At 42.4% G+C, this 12338-nt stretch overlaps 1 long non-coding RNA gene across 1 annotated transcript; it reads right to left on the bottom strand.

Annotated features, from left to right (window-relative positions):
• Window positions 1–4145: 4145 nt before the first annotated feature.
• On the bottom strand, window positions 4146–11746 carry LOC106567966 (uncharacterized). Its single transcript, XR_014380160.1, has 2 exons — window positions 5687–11746; window positions 4146–4909 (listed from the first exon to the last, which is right to left on the bottom strand). It is a non-coding gene; the product is annotated as an uncharacterized LOC106567966 (long non-coding RNA).
• Between the last annotated feature and the right edge of the window lie 592 nt (window positions 11747–12338).

Below are 12338 nucleotides of genomic sequence, written 5' to 3'. Positions count from 1 at the left end.
CTCTTCAGATTACCTCAACAAATTGACAACTAGAATGCCAAAAGGTCTGCAAGGCTGTAATTGCTGCAAATGGAGGATTCTTTGACGAAAGCAAAGTTTGAAGGACACAATTGTTATTTCAATTGAAAATCATTATTTATAACCTTGTCAACATCTTGACTATATTTCCAATTCATTTTGTGACTCATTTCATGTATGTTTTCATGAAAAACAAGGACATTTCTAAGCGACCCCAAACTTTTGAATGGTAGTGTATACTCAATCTCTCCAAGTCTCACTTTGACACAAACACAAAAGGAGACAAGTGCAGCAATTGCCAATGTCAGTGAACAGGAGTCTCCACTTCACTGTCTGAGTGAGTCAGTCAGGACATCAGCATTGACTCTACCTCCCTATGCTGGGTGCTGATGGTATTACATAATACCAGAATATATGGAATCAGCAGTGTTCAGGAGAATGCAACATTCTGTACAATTCAGACAGTGATGACTGAAGTCACTAAAAAAGACAACCTTCTAGAACACACACAGACACACTCACAAACATATATATCTCACTCCACTATGTCAGACAATGGAAGTGAAAGTCACATGACAATACTCATGTAGTGAAATAGTCACATGCTTGCTGACACCAGAGTAGTGAATGAATATGTCACATGACGACACTCAGTCACAGGACGCCTCATAAGCAGAGCCCTTTATGTCCACAGGAAGCTCTGGTTGATAACCTCTCAGTGACTTCCTATAGGAATGCTATAACTGAGTCCAATGGTCTTATGCTGCATTCACATGCTAGTCGGAACTAGGAAACTCAGAATTGTCCTACTTATAAACTCGTTGTAGAAACATGAGCTCTGAGTTTCCCCACTTGAAAGTATCAGAATCAACCAATATGAAGCTTTACGCAAATAACTTACCTTAATTTTAGGCCTAAGTTTCCAATAGCATGTGAACGCAGCATTACCTCCTAAAGGAGAGAATGCCCAGCAAACTGGGAACCTTTCCAGGACATTAGCTAGGATTCCCATTAAATTCTACTTAGTGTTTAGAATGTTCTGCTAACATTCAATAAAATGTTGGACACATCTGTAACAACCACCACAGAACATTCCCCAAAAGTTTTCAGGGAATAAGACAATGTACCAGTAATGTTTTCCCAGCAAACCAAAATTGATTCTGTGAAAGTTCCTACAACATTCGATAGGTTGCAGCAAATGTTCTCATAACACAAAAACTGTCCAGTTGTGCTGATGATTTTACAATGTTCGTTTAAAACATTCGCCTGATGTACTTTAAAAAGTTCCCAGAATGTTTCATTAGGTTGTGGAAACAGTCTGGTGGAAACATTGTGGGGACATCACAAAATATATGTTTCCAAAACACAAAAATGGTTCAGTTATTCGGATGATTCTACAATGTTTCTTTTAAAGTGCAAAAAAACATTCACCTGATGTTGCAAAAACATTCCTAGAACACATTTAATCTGTTCTTTAAAAGGTTCCCAGAATGTTTCTTTAGGTTGTGTGAATTGTGTGGGGATAGGACAAGAGATAGGTTCCCAAAACACTAAAACTGTCCAGTTGTACTGACATTCAAATAGTCTTTATATCAGGATGCAAAAAAACATTGCTTTGATGTTGCAAGAATGTTGACATCACAGCCTTTCAGAGTTCTTTAAAGGTTCCCAGAACATTTTATTAGGTTGTGGGAACAGTGTGGATACATTACAAGAGATACAGTGCATTCGGAAAGTATTCAGATTCTAAAATGGATTAAATAGTTTTTCCCCCTCATCAATCTACACACAAAACCCCATAATGACAAAGCAAAAACAGGTTAAGAAATTTTTGCAAATTTAGAAAAAAAAAAAATTACTACAACTGAAATATCACATTCACATAAGTATTCAGACCCTTTACTCAGTCATTTGTTGAAGCATCTTTGGGAGTGACTACAGCATCAAGTCTTCTTGAGTATGATGCTACAAGCTTGGCACACCTGTATTTGGGGAGTTTCTCCCATTCTTTTTTGGTACTCTTCCCCAGATCTGTGCCTCGACACAAATCCTGTCTCGGAGCTCTACAGACAATTCCTTCGACATCATGGCTTGATTTTTGCTCTGACATGCAATGTCAACTGTGGGACCTTATATAGACAGGTGTGTGCCTTTCCAAATCATGTCCAATCAATTTTATTTACCACAGGTGGACTCCAATCAACTTGTAGAAACATCTCAAGGCTGATCAATGTAAACAGGATGCACCTGAGCTCAATTTCAAGTCTCATAGCAAAGGGTCTGAATACTTAATTAAATAAGGTATTTGTTTTGTCATTATGGGTTGTCATTATTGTGTGTAGATCAATGAGGATTTTATTTATTTAATCCATTTTAGAATAAGGCTGTTACGTAACAAAAATATGGAAATAGTCAAGGGGTCTGAATACTTTCCGAATGCACTATAGGTTCCCAAAACACCAAATATGCTCAGTTATGATGACATTATTAAAAATGTTGAAGTTGCACAGGACATTCCCTTAATGTTGAAAGAATATTCTTGTGATATTCATAAAGGTTGCACAGAACAGAGAGCTTCCCTGGTGGTGCAGAGGATAAAAAAAAACCTGGCTTGGGAACCAAACATTGTTGATTGTCAACATTTGAAGTGTAACATTTTTTTAGTTGTATTTGTATGATTAAATGCTGTTCAAATGTCCTATGAATTAAAATGCCATGTGTCTCTATATCACCTTCAAATGTGAATGGCCATTAAACCTGGAGAGAAATATAATGGGGATGTATTCCAATCTGCTTTAAGGAGCTACACATTTATTTGCATGCTGAGAATGTTGTGGTAATATTAGGTAAAAATGAAATATAAAATTTTCTAAATGGTCTTGACATGTTTCTGAGGACCTCCAAGACAAGATAAAATGTATATTATGTCAAACCTAAAATAAATATGCTATGAACATCATATAAACTGACTTATCTGTAAATTGTGGAACATTGTGCAACATTGTGGGAATGTTCTGTGGGAATATTCGTGCAACATCCCAGACAACTCCCATTAATGAATATAATATTCTTGGAACCTTTAAAGAAGTTAGACCAGGTGTTCTGACAACATTCTAACGTTATAGGAATGTCATCACAACTGAGCATAATTTTGTGTTTTGGGAACCTCTCTTGTTTCCACAACCTAATTAAATGTTTTGGGAAAGGCTGTTCTGTAAACATTCTAGCAACATCAAAGGAATGTTTTGTGCACCCTGATACAAACATTATCTGAATGTTAGCACAACTGGACCATTTTAGTGTTTTGGGAACCTCTCTCGTCATATACCCAATGTTCCCACAGCCTAATGAAACATTCTGGGCACCTTTAAAGAACAGACGAGATGTTATTCTGGGAACATCCGTGTGACATCAGGTGAACGTTTTTTTGCACCCTAAATAAATATTGTAGAATCATCTGCACAACTGGACAGTTTTTGTGTTTCAGAAACATATATTTTGTGATGTCCCCACAATATTCTCACCAGACTGTTCCCACACCCTAATGAAACATTCTGGGAACCTTTGAAGAACAGATGACATTTGTTTGAGGAACATTCTTGCAACATCAGGCAAATGTTTTATACAAACATTCTATAATTATCAGCAACGGGACAGTTTATGTGTTATAAGAACATTTGCATGACCTAACGAATGTTCTGGGAACTTTCACAGAACAAATTTTGGTTTGCTGGGTGAGCTTGTTTAACATCGCAGCCAACAGTGCAGGCGACTGTCGACTGAGTGATCTGCAATGTACCTTGCACCATAAATACCTACTCATTATTATTTGTAGATCAATCAGTCACAATTTACCCATGATACATTACAGTTTTGATCCTCTCGAACATGGCCAGTACAGCTACATACGTTGCATGCAGTGTCTGACTCACATTCACAGACAAATGTCGCCATCTACTGCTCACAGAAGGTAAAGGGCATGGGTTCACAGTGAACCCCCTCAACCCAAGCAGGAAAGCTGCATCAACCATTGTGAAGAAGAAGACAGTATCTAGAAAGAGGAAACAAGTCACGTTGACAATAAAGCGGTGAATTGGCGAAGCATAAACAGTGTGCGAGCCTTCCTGTTCTTTACAAGTATTCTTTATTAGCCCAGCACCTACATTTTTAAGGATGTGCGTATGACCACAAACTTTTCTATAAACAAGTCGCTGCAACCATCAAACATTGCAAAAATCATAACAAACATTCATATGGTTTCCTGTAGTAGTGAACATTTCCTGTAGAAGTGAACATGCGTCATAGACAACAGAGCCAATTTGTAAGTCGCTCTGGATAAGAGCGTCTGCTAAATGACGTAAATGTAATGTAATAGCTTAGATAAGGAGCAGTGTTCTAACCATACATCTATGGTTCTACCGAGGCCTCTGTGGGTAGGGAGCACAAGCTCACAATGACCCAATTCATCCCCTGCAATAGCCCCATAAATCCAGCTGTCTCAATCAGCTCCACATTCAAAAGCAGGACACTTGAACGGATTCCTCAAAAGGCACTGAAAATCTACTGATACATCAAAAAGGCCATAAGATGGCAACGTCCTCCTTTGAAACAGACAGGCGTCTTGGAAAGTAAGTCAGGTCACCCAACAAAAAATATAATATAAAAACTTCTCAAATTACATTTGAGTGGGCTCTCCATAACACAGAATGGAGGACACCGTTTCCAGATCAGCTCCACTGGGCAATGCAATGGGACTGTGACTGCGCTGCTCCCAAATGACAGATGGGTGGCTAAGTGTTAATAATGCTCTCAGAGCAAGCTGTAAAGACTACCAGATGTTTGGAAGCCCAGATCTTGAGCCAGCCAGCCCCCATTTTTCCGCTCCGCACTGCTGCTCAAAACAAGGAGAGGAGGGAGAGAAGAGGGTGGAATGAGAGAGAAAAAAAGAGAGAGAAAAGAGAGAGGGAGAGCAGAGGTAGAAAGAGAAAGAAAAGGGAGGGAGGGAGGGAGAGAGGGACAGAGAAAGAAAAAAAGAGAGCGATAAGAAAAAGAGAAGTGAGAGGTTGGCTATCCTTGCATGCACTCAGTCAGCGGGGTCATTGAGTGCGCTCATTATTTTTTTGCCTGCCTGTCAAAACACTACTGCTACCCGCCTTTCCACCACAGTGTGTGCCTATTCACTGAGGGAAACTTAACAACACAGTGTTCTACACACACACACACGCATACACCTCACACACAAATGCATGCAGTGACGCATGCCAGCACGCATGCACACAAAAACACACCCTACCCTCTGAGACACAGGGAATCTCCTTGAACTTTTAGCGATGTTCCAATTTCCTATTACAGCCGCTCCTCTCTTAGCAGCAACTCACAAAACATCAATACCGAGTTTTAGACAGACATACGCAGGGGGACTGACTAAGTAACATCACACAGACAGGATACTTCAACCTGAGAATTAACAAGGATTTGGATGGTATATGAAAGTGATTATAGGCTAGCTGCAATCTGAGCATCAGCAGGCATTTCTTTGCTATGAAATTGTCATAAGGCTCTCTCTTTTTGAATATGAACATGCATTTGCATGGTATATAACAGTGTTCTGAGGCTATCTCTGACCATTGTGGAAATGTGTAGTTGCATGGAAAATGAGAGTTCTTACCAGGTACAGGAGGAAGGTGTGCATGCCAGTCCCCAGTTACCCAAGCCTACCCAGTAGGAACACCACAGGAACCTCTTCGACATGTGCTGCACACAGGGGACAGACACACAGAGAGAGACAGTGTCAGCTTCACTGCAGACAGAGAGACAGTCAGCCATGGGAGACTCAGGCAGAGTGAGAGAAAAACGAAGTAGGAGAGACAGTAGGAGGTTGTGCGTGTGCACCCTACTCTGTTCTAGAGACAGGAGGGAGGGCCAAGAGAGTGAGAGAAGGTAAACGAGGCAGAAAGTGAAAGTGCGCCACGGAAAGAGAGGGGGAGCAGTGGGGAGAGGGTGAGAGAGAGAGAGTGAGAGAGTGAGGGAGGGAGAGGGGCAGAGAGGGTGAGAGATGGCAAATGAGAGAGTGAGGGAGGGAGAGAGTGGCAGGGATGAGAGAGCGCAAGTGAGAGAGTGAGGGAGGGAGAGGGGCAGAGAGGGTGAAAGAGGGCAAGTGAGAGAGAGAGGCGAAGCAGAGAGTGGCAGGGGTGAGAGAGGGCAAGTGATAGAGAAAGAGGCAGAAAGAACAAAAGTGAGAAAATATAAGTTCGTGCCTGTTGAGAGTTTTAGAGGACAGGCCCATAGGGTAGCAGTGTTCAGATTCAGAACAACACAGACAAAGAAGTGCAGAATAATTGTTCTTCTACAAGGAAGTCAGCTCTTCCCCCGCCCATCTCTCCCTCCATTGATAGTACAGTAGATAGACCAAACACCTCAAGCATGGGCAGACAGGTTGTTTTCAGGAAGAGCCAGTGATGTTGTAGATTACGGGAACACTGTGGAGTTTTTTTGGCACCGAACTCATTTCCCAGAAAACCCAAGTGAACACAGGAAGAAAATAACATGATAAGCCCCAGCAGCGTCTCTCATGGCCTATTAAAAAGCCTGGGTGGGAAGTGCCAGCCATGTCCAATTGTTTTCAGGGTTACCAAGAATGAATGACGTAACACATTAGGACTAGAGTTTAGGAGTTTAACATGGACAATAATATATTTGGTGCTGCAGCTTTAAAGCAATTCTGTCTGGAGACACTTTTACTGTGGTATATTAGCTGTTCATTTGGTAAGATGTGTGTGTGTGTGTGTGTGTGTGTAATCAGTACTTTAGCTGTTCATGTGGTACAGCTAATGTACTGATGAAATAGGGCAGGTGGTAAATAGGGCAGGTGGTAAATAGGGCAGGTGGTAAATAGGGCAGGTGGTAAATAGGGCAGGTGGTAAATAGGGCAGGTGAAGGTAAGTGTGTAGTACGTTTAAAACTTTTTTTCAGCTTTTCAGGTCTCGGGAGACAACAGCTTTATAAAGGCTTAGGAATGTTAATTAGCAACCCCTGATGCACACACACACTGTACCAAATGAACACCTAATGTATTACAGACGTGACACACACACACTTCATCTTCTGATGTTTTCCTTCAACAGAGAGAGCGATGGAGAAGAGGGTGACCAGCACCAGCAGAGACAAGAAAGAATGTATTTGACGCCATAACCTGAGGAAAGAAGAGAGGAGGGAGGGAAGAGGGAAAGAAGAGGAGGAGGGAAAAGAGGACGAGGGGAAGGAGGTAAAGAAGAAGATAAGGGGGAGGGAGAAGAGGATGAGAAAACGGGCAGATCAGATGGTGGCTGGCCTTGAGCTGGCACGCTGGCTGATCCTATCCCAGTGTGTTTAAGTAGGCGTCTGAGGCTGAGGGGTGTTGGAGGATTTAAGGCCCTAATCCCTGACAACCATATTAAAGGCTTTATAGACTCCCTTCCCCTTCTCCCCTTCTCTCCTCTTGACCCACACTCATTAGGCTCAGAGTGTCACAGGATATTAACACTGGCTGGCACACACTCTGCGTCACAAATGGCACCCTATTCGGTGCACTACTTTTGACCAGGGCCGATAGGGTTGCATTGTCATTATATTATTTGTCTGTTCAGGAATTAACTGAAATGCAGTTCATGATTTAAATGTTTGTTCAATAAAATGTGAGATTAATAAGTGAATAAAGCTAACCCTTACCTTCATATTCCCCAATTTTTTTTTTTTTTTAACCCCAATTTCATACTATCCAATTGGCAGTTACAGTCTTGTCCCATCACTGCAACTCCAGTACGGACTAGGGAGAGGCGAAGGTCGAGAGATATGTGTCCTCAAAAACACGACCCCGCCAAGCCGCACTGCTTCTTGACACACTGCTCGCTTAACCCGGAAGGCAGCCGCACCAATGTGTCAGAGGAAACACTGCACAACTGGCGACCATGTCAGCGTGCAACCCTCTCCTAACCCGGATGACGCTGGGTCAATTGTGCGCCGCCTCATGGGTCCACTGCGCCACTCGGGAGGCCCTCATATCCACCTTCTTGCTCAACTCTAACCGTAAGCCTAACCCTAGATCCATGTCCACATGTTGGCTCAACCCTTACCTTAGCCTCAACTCTAATCCGAAACCTAACCCGTAACCTAGATTCATGTCCACATGCTGGCTCAATCCTAACCCTTAACTTCAAGTGTTATTGTCACATGCACCAGTACAGTGAAATGCCTTTCTTGCTTGCTCTTTCCCAACAATGCAGTAATCATTATCAGTAGTACTATAAAAATACAAAAATTCAAGTACAACAACAAAAAACACGAGAAATAGAAATAAGAAGAACACGGGAATGTAAGTAAATTATTTACAAGGTCAGTTCCAGGATCAGTGCACTTATTTTTCTTAATACTGCATTGTTGGTTAAGGGCTAGTAAGTAAGCATTTCAGTGTAAGGTCTACACCTGTTCTACTTGGCGCATTTGTGACAAATAAAATGTTATTTGATTTTATTTGAAATATGTATAGGGATAAGGTGAATGTATGATAAACAGAGTAACAGCAGCGTACATGATGATTGTATGCGAGTGTGTGCATGTGTGTAGAGTCAGTATGGATGTGTGTGTGTGTATGTAGAATTTTAATAGAGTGAGTATGAGTGTGCATAGAGACAGTCAAAAATAACAATAGAATGGTCAATGCGGATAGTAGCCATTTTGTTATCTATTTAGCAATCTGATGGCTTGTGGATAGAAGCTGTTCAGGCGCCTGTTGGTGTCAGACTTGATGTTCCGGTACTGCTTGCCTTGCAGAAGCAAAGAGAACAGTCTATGGATTGGGTGGCTGGAGTCTTTTGGGGCTTCCTTTTACACAGCCTGGTATAGAGGTCCTGGATGGCAAGGAGCTCGGCCCCCAGTGATGACTGGGCCGTACTCACCACCCTCTGTAGCGCCTTGCGGTAGGGTACCTTGCCGTTGCCGTACCAAGCGGTGATGCAGCTAGTCAAGATGCTCTCAGTGGTGCAGCTGTAGAACTTTGGAGAATCTGAGGGCCCATGCCAAATCTTTTCAGCCTCCTGCGAACGAAGAGGCGCTGTCATGCCTATTCACAACTGTGTGGGTGTGTGTGGACCATGTTAATTCCTTTGTGATGTGGATACCAAGGAACTTGAAGCTCTAGACCTGCTCCGCTACAGCCCCATTGATGTGGATGAGGGTGGGCTTGCTCCTCCATTTCCTGTAGTCCACGATCAGCTCCTTTGTCTTGTTGAAGATGAGGGAGAGGTTGCTGTCCTGGCACTACACTGCCAGGTCTCTGACCTCCTCCCTATTGGCTGCCTCATCGTCGTCGATGATCAGTCCTAACACTGTTGTGTTGTCAGCAAACTTGATGAGGGTGTTGGAGTCATGCGTGGCCACACAGTCGTGGGTAAACACGGAGTACAGGAGGGAACTAAGCACACACCCCTGAGAGGCCCGGGTGTTGATGGTCAGTGTGGCGGATGTGCTGTTGCCTACCCTCACCGCCTCATCTCAGGATCCTGAGCTTGGTGAGGAGCTAGGAGGGGACTATGGTGTTGAATGCTTAGCTGTAGTCAATGAACAGCATTCTTACATAGGTATTCCTTTTGTCCAGGTGTGGAGTGCAATAGAGAATGCGTCATCTGTGGATCTGTTGGAGCAGTATGCAAATTGGAGGGGGTCCAGGGTGTCTGGAATGATGGTGTTGATGTGCGCCATGACCAGCCTTTCAAAGCATTTCATGGCTATAGATGTTAGTGCTACGGGGAGGTAGTCATTTAGGCAGGTTACCTTGGCATTCTTGGGCACGGGGACTATGGTGGTCTACTTGAAATAAGTTGGTATCAAAGACCAGGTAAGGGATAGGTTGAAAATGTCAGTGAAGACACTTGCCAGCTGGTTAGCACACGCGTCCTGGTATGCTGTCTGGCCACGTGGCCTTGCAAAAGTTAACCTGTTTAAAGGACTTACATTGGCTACGCAAAGCAAGATCACACAGTAGTCCAGAACAGCTGGTTCTCTCATGCATGGTTCAGTTTGCTTGTCTCGAAGTGAGCATAGTAGGCATTTAGCTTGCCTGGTAGGCTTGCATCGCTCGGCGGCTCGCAGCTGGGTTTCCCTTTGTAATCCGTGATAGTTTGCAAGCCGTGCCACATCTGGCGCAGTAGGATTCAATCTTAGTTCTGATTCGATCTTGTTGTTTTGATGGCTCGTTGGAGGTCGTAGCAGCTACTCTTCCTGGGATCCAAACACACCAAAGCACCCACATTACATATAAAACAAAAGATAAAGCATTGAACTATGTTAGTACTGAATGGGCAAAAGAATATCCACAACACAAAATGTTCAATACCACCATACATCACAATGTGTGTATGCATGTGTCTGTACCATTGTGTGTGTCTCTTCACAGTCCCCATTGTTCCATAAGGTGTATTTTTACCTGCTTTTTAAATCTAATTCTACTGCTTGCATCAGTTACCTGATGTGGAATAGAGTTCCATGTAGTCATGGCTCTATGTAGTACTGTGCGCCTCCTATAGTCTGTTCTGGACTTGGGGACTGTGAAGAGACCTCTGGTGGCATGTCTAGTGGGGTATGTATGCATGTGTGTCCGAGCTATGTGCTAGTATTTTAAAAACAGACATCTCAGTACATTCAGCTTGTCAACACCTCTTAAAAAACAAGTAAGGATGAAGTCAATCTCTCATCCACTTTGAGCGATTGACATGTGTGTCATTAATGTTAGCTCTCCTTGTACTTTTAAGGGATAGCCGTGCTGCCCTGTTCTGAGCCAACTGCAATTTTCCCAAGTCCCTCTTTGTGGCACCTGACCACATGACTGAACAGTAGTCTAGGTGCGACAAAACCATGGCCTGTAGGACCTGCCTTGTTGATAGTGTCGTTAAGGCAGAGCAGTGCTTTATAATCGACAGCCTTCTCCCCATCTTAGCTACTGTTGTATCAATATGTTTTGACCATGACAGTTCGCAATCAGGGTTACTCCAAGCAGTTTAGTCACCTCAACTTGCTCAATTTCCACATTATTCATTAAGAGAGGGTTTAGTGAATGATTTGTTCCAAGTACAACGCTTTTAGTTTTGGGAATATTTAGGACTAACTTATTCCTTGTACCCATTCCAAAACTAACTGCAGCTCTTTGTTAAGTGTTGCAGTCATTTCAGTGGCTGTAGTAGCTGATGTGTAGTGTTGAGTCATCCGCATACATAACTACACTGGCTTTACTCAAAGTCAGTGGCATGTCATTAGCAAAGATTGAAAAAAAGCAATTCCCTGGGGAATTCCTGACTCTACCTGGATTATGTTGGAGAGGCTTCCATTAAAGAACACCCTCTGTGTTCTGTTAGACAAGTAACTCTTTATCCACATTATAGCAGGGGGTGTAAAGCCATAACACATACATTTCTCCAGCAGCAGACTATGATCAATAATGTCAAAAGCGGCACTGAAGTCTAACAAGACAGCCCCCACAATCATTTTATCATCAATTTTCTCTTAGCCAATCATCAATCATTTGTGTAAGTGATGTTTTTGTTGAGTGCCCTTCCCTATATGCGTGCTGAAAGTCAGTTGCCAATTTGTTTACTGTAAAACAACATTGTACCTGGTCAAACAATTTTTCCAGAAATTTACTAAGGGTTGGTAACAGGCTGATTGATCGGCTATTTGAACCAGTAAAAGGGGGCTTAAATATTCTTGGGTAGTGGAATGACTTTAGCTTCCCTCCAGGCCCGAGGGCACACACTTTCTAGTAGTCTTAAATTAAAGATGTGGCAAATAGAAGTGGCAATATTGTCTGCTATTATTATCCTCAGTAAATTTTCCATCCAGATTGTCAGACCCTGGTGGCATGACATTGTTCATATACAAAAATAATTATTTCACCACTTCCACACCGACTTTACATAATTCAAAAGTACAATTCTTGTCTTTCATAATTTGGTCCGATATACTTGGAAGTGTAGTATGAGCGTTTGTTGCTGGCATGTCATGCCTAAGTTAGCTAATCTTGCCAATGAAAAAGTAATTAAAGTAGTTGGTAATATCAGTGGGTTTTGTGATGAATGAGCCATCTGATTCAATGAATGATGGCGTGCAGAACGTCCAGAGCTGCCGACTTGTTAAAGTAGAAATGTTCATCCAAATCGAGGTTAGCGATCGCTGTTCTGATGTACAGAAGCTGTTTTCGGTCATATGAAATGATGGAGACATTATGTATAAAAAAGTTCAGATCAGCCTAAAAAAAATATATATACAAAATAGCCCGTAAGACGGCTACTATC

The sequence above is a fragment of the Salmo salar genome, chromosome 13, assembly GCF_965601325.2.
Source record: "Salmo salar chromosome 13, fSalSal1, whole genome shotgun sequence".
Classification (NCBI taxonomy): Eukaryota; Metazoa; Chordata; class Actinopteri; order Salmoniformes; family Salmonidae; genus Salmo; species Salmo salar.
This window is presented reverse-complemented; position numbering and strand designations above follow the sequence as displayed.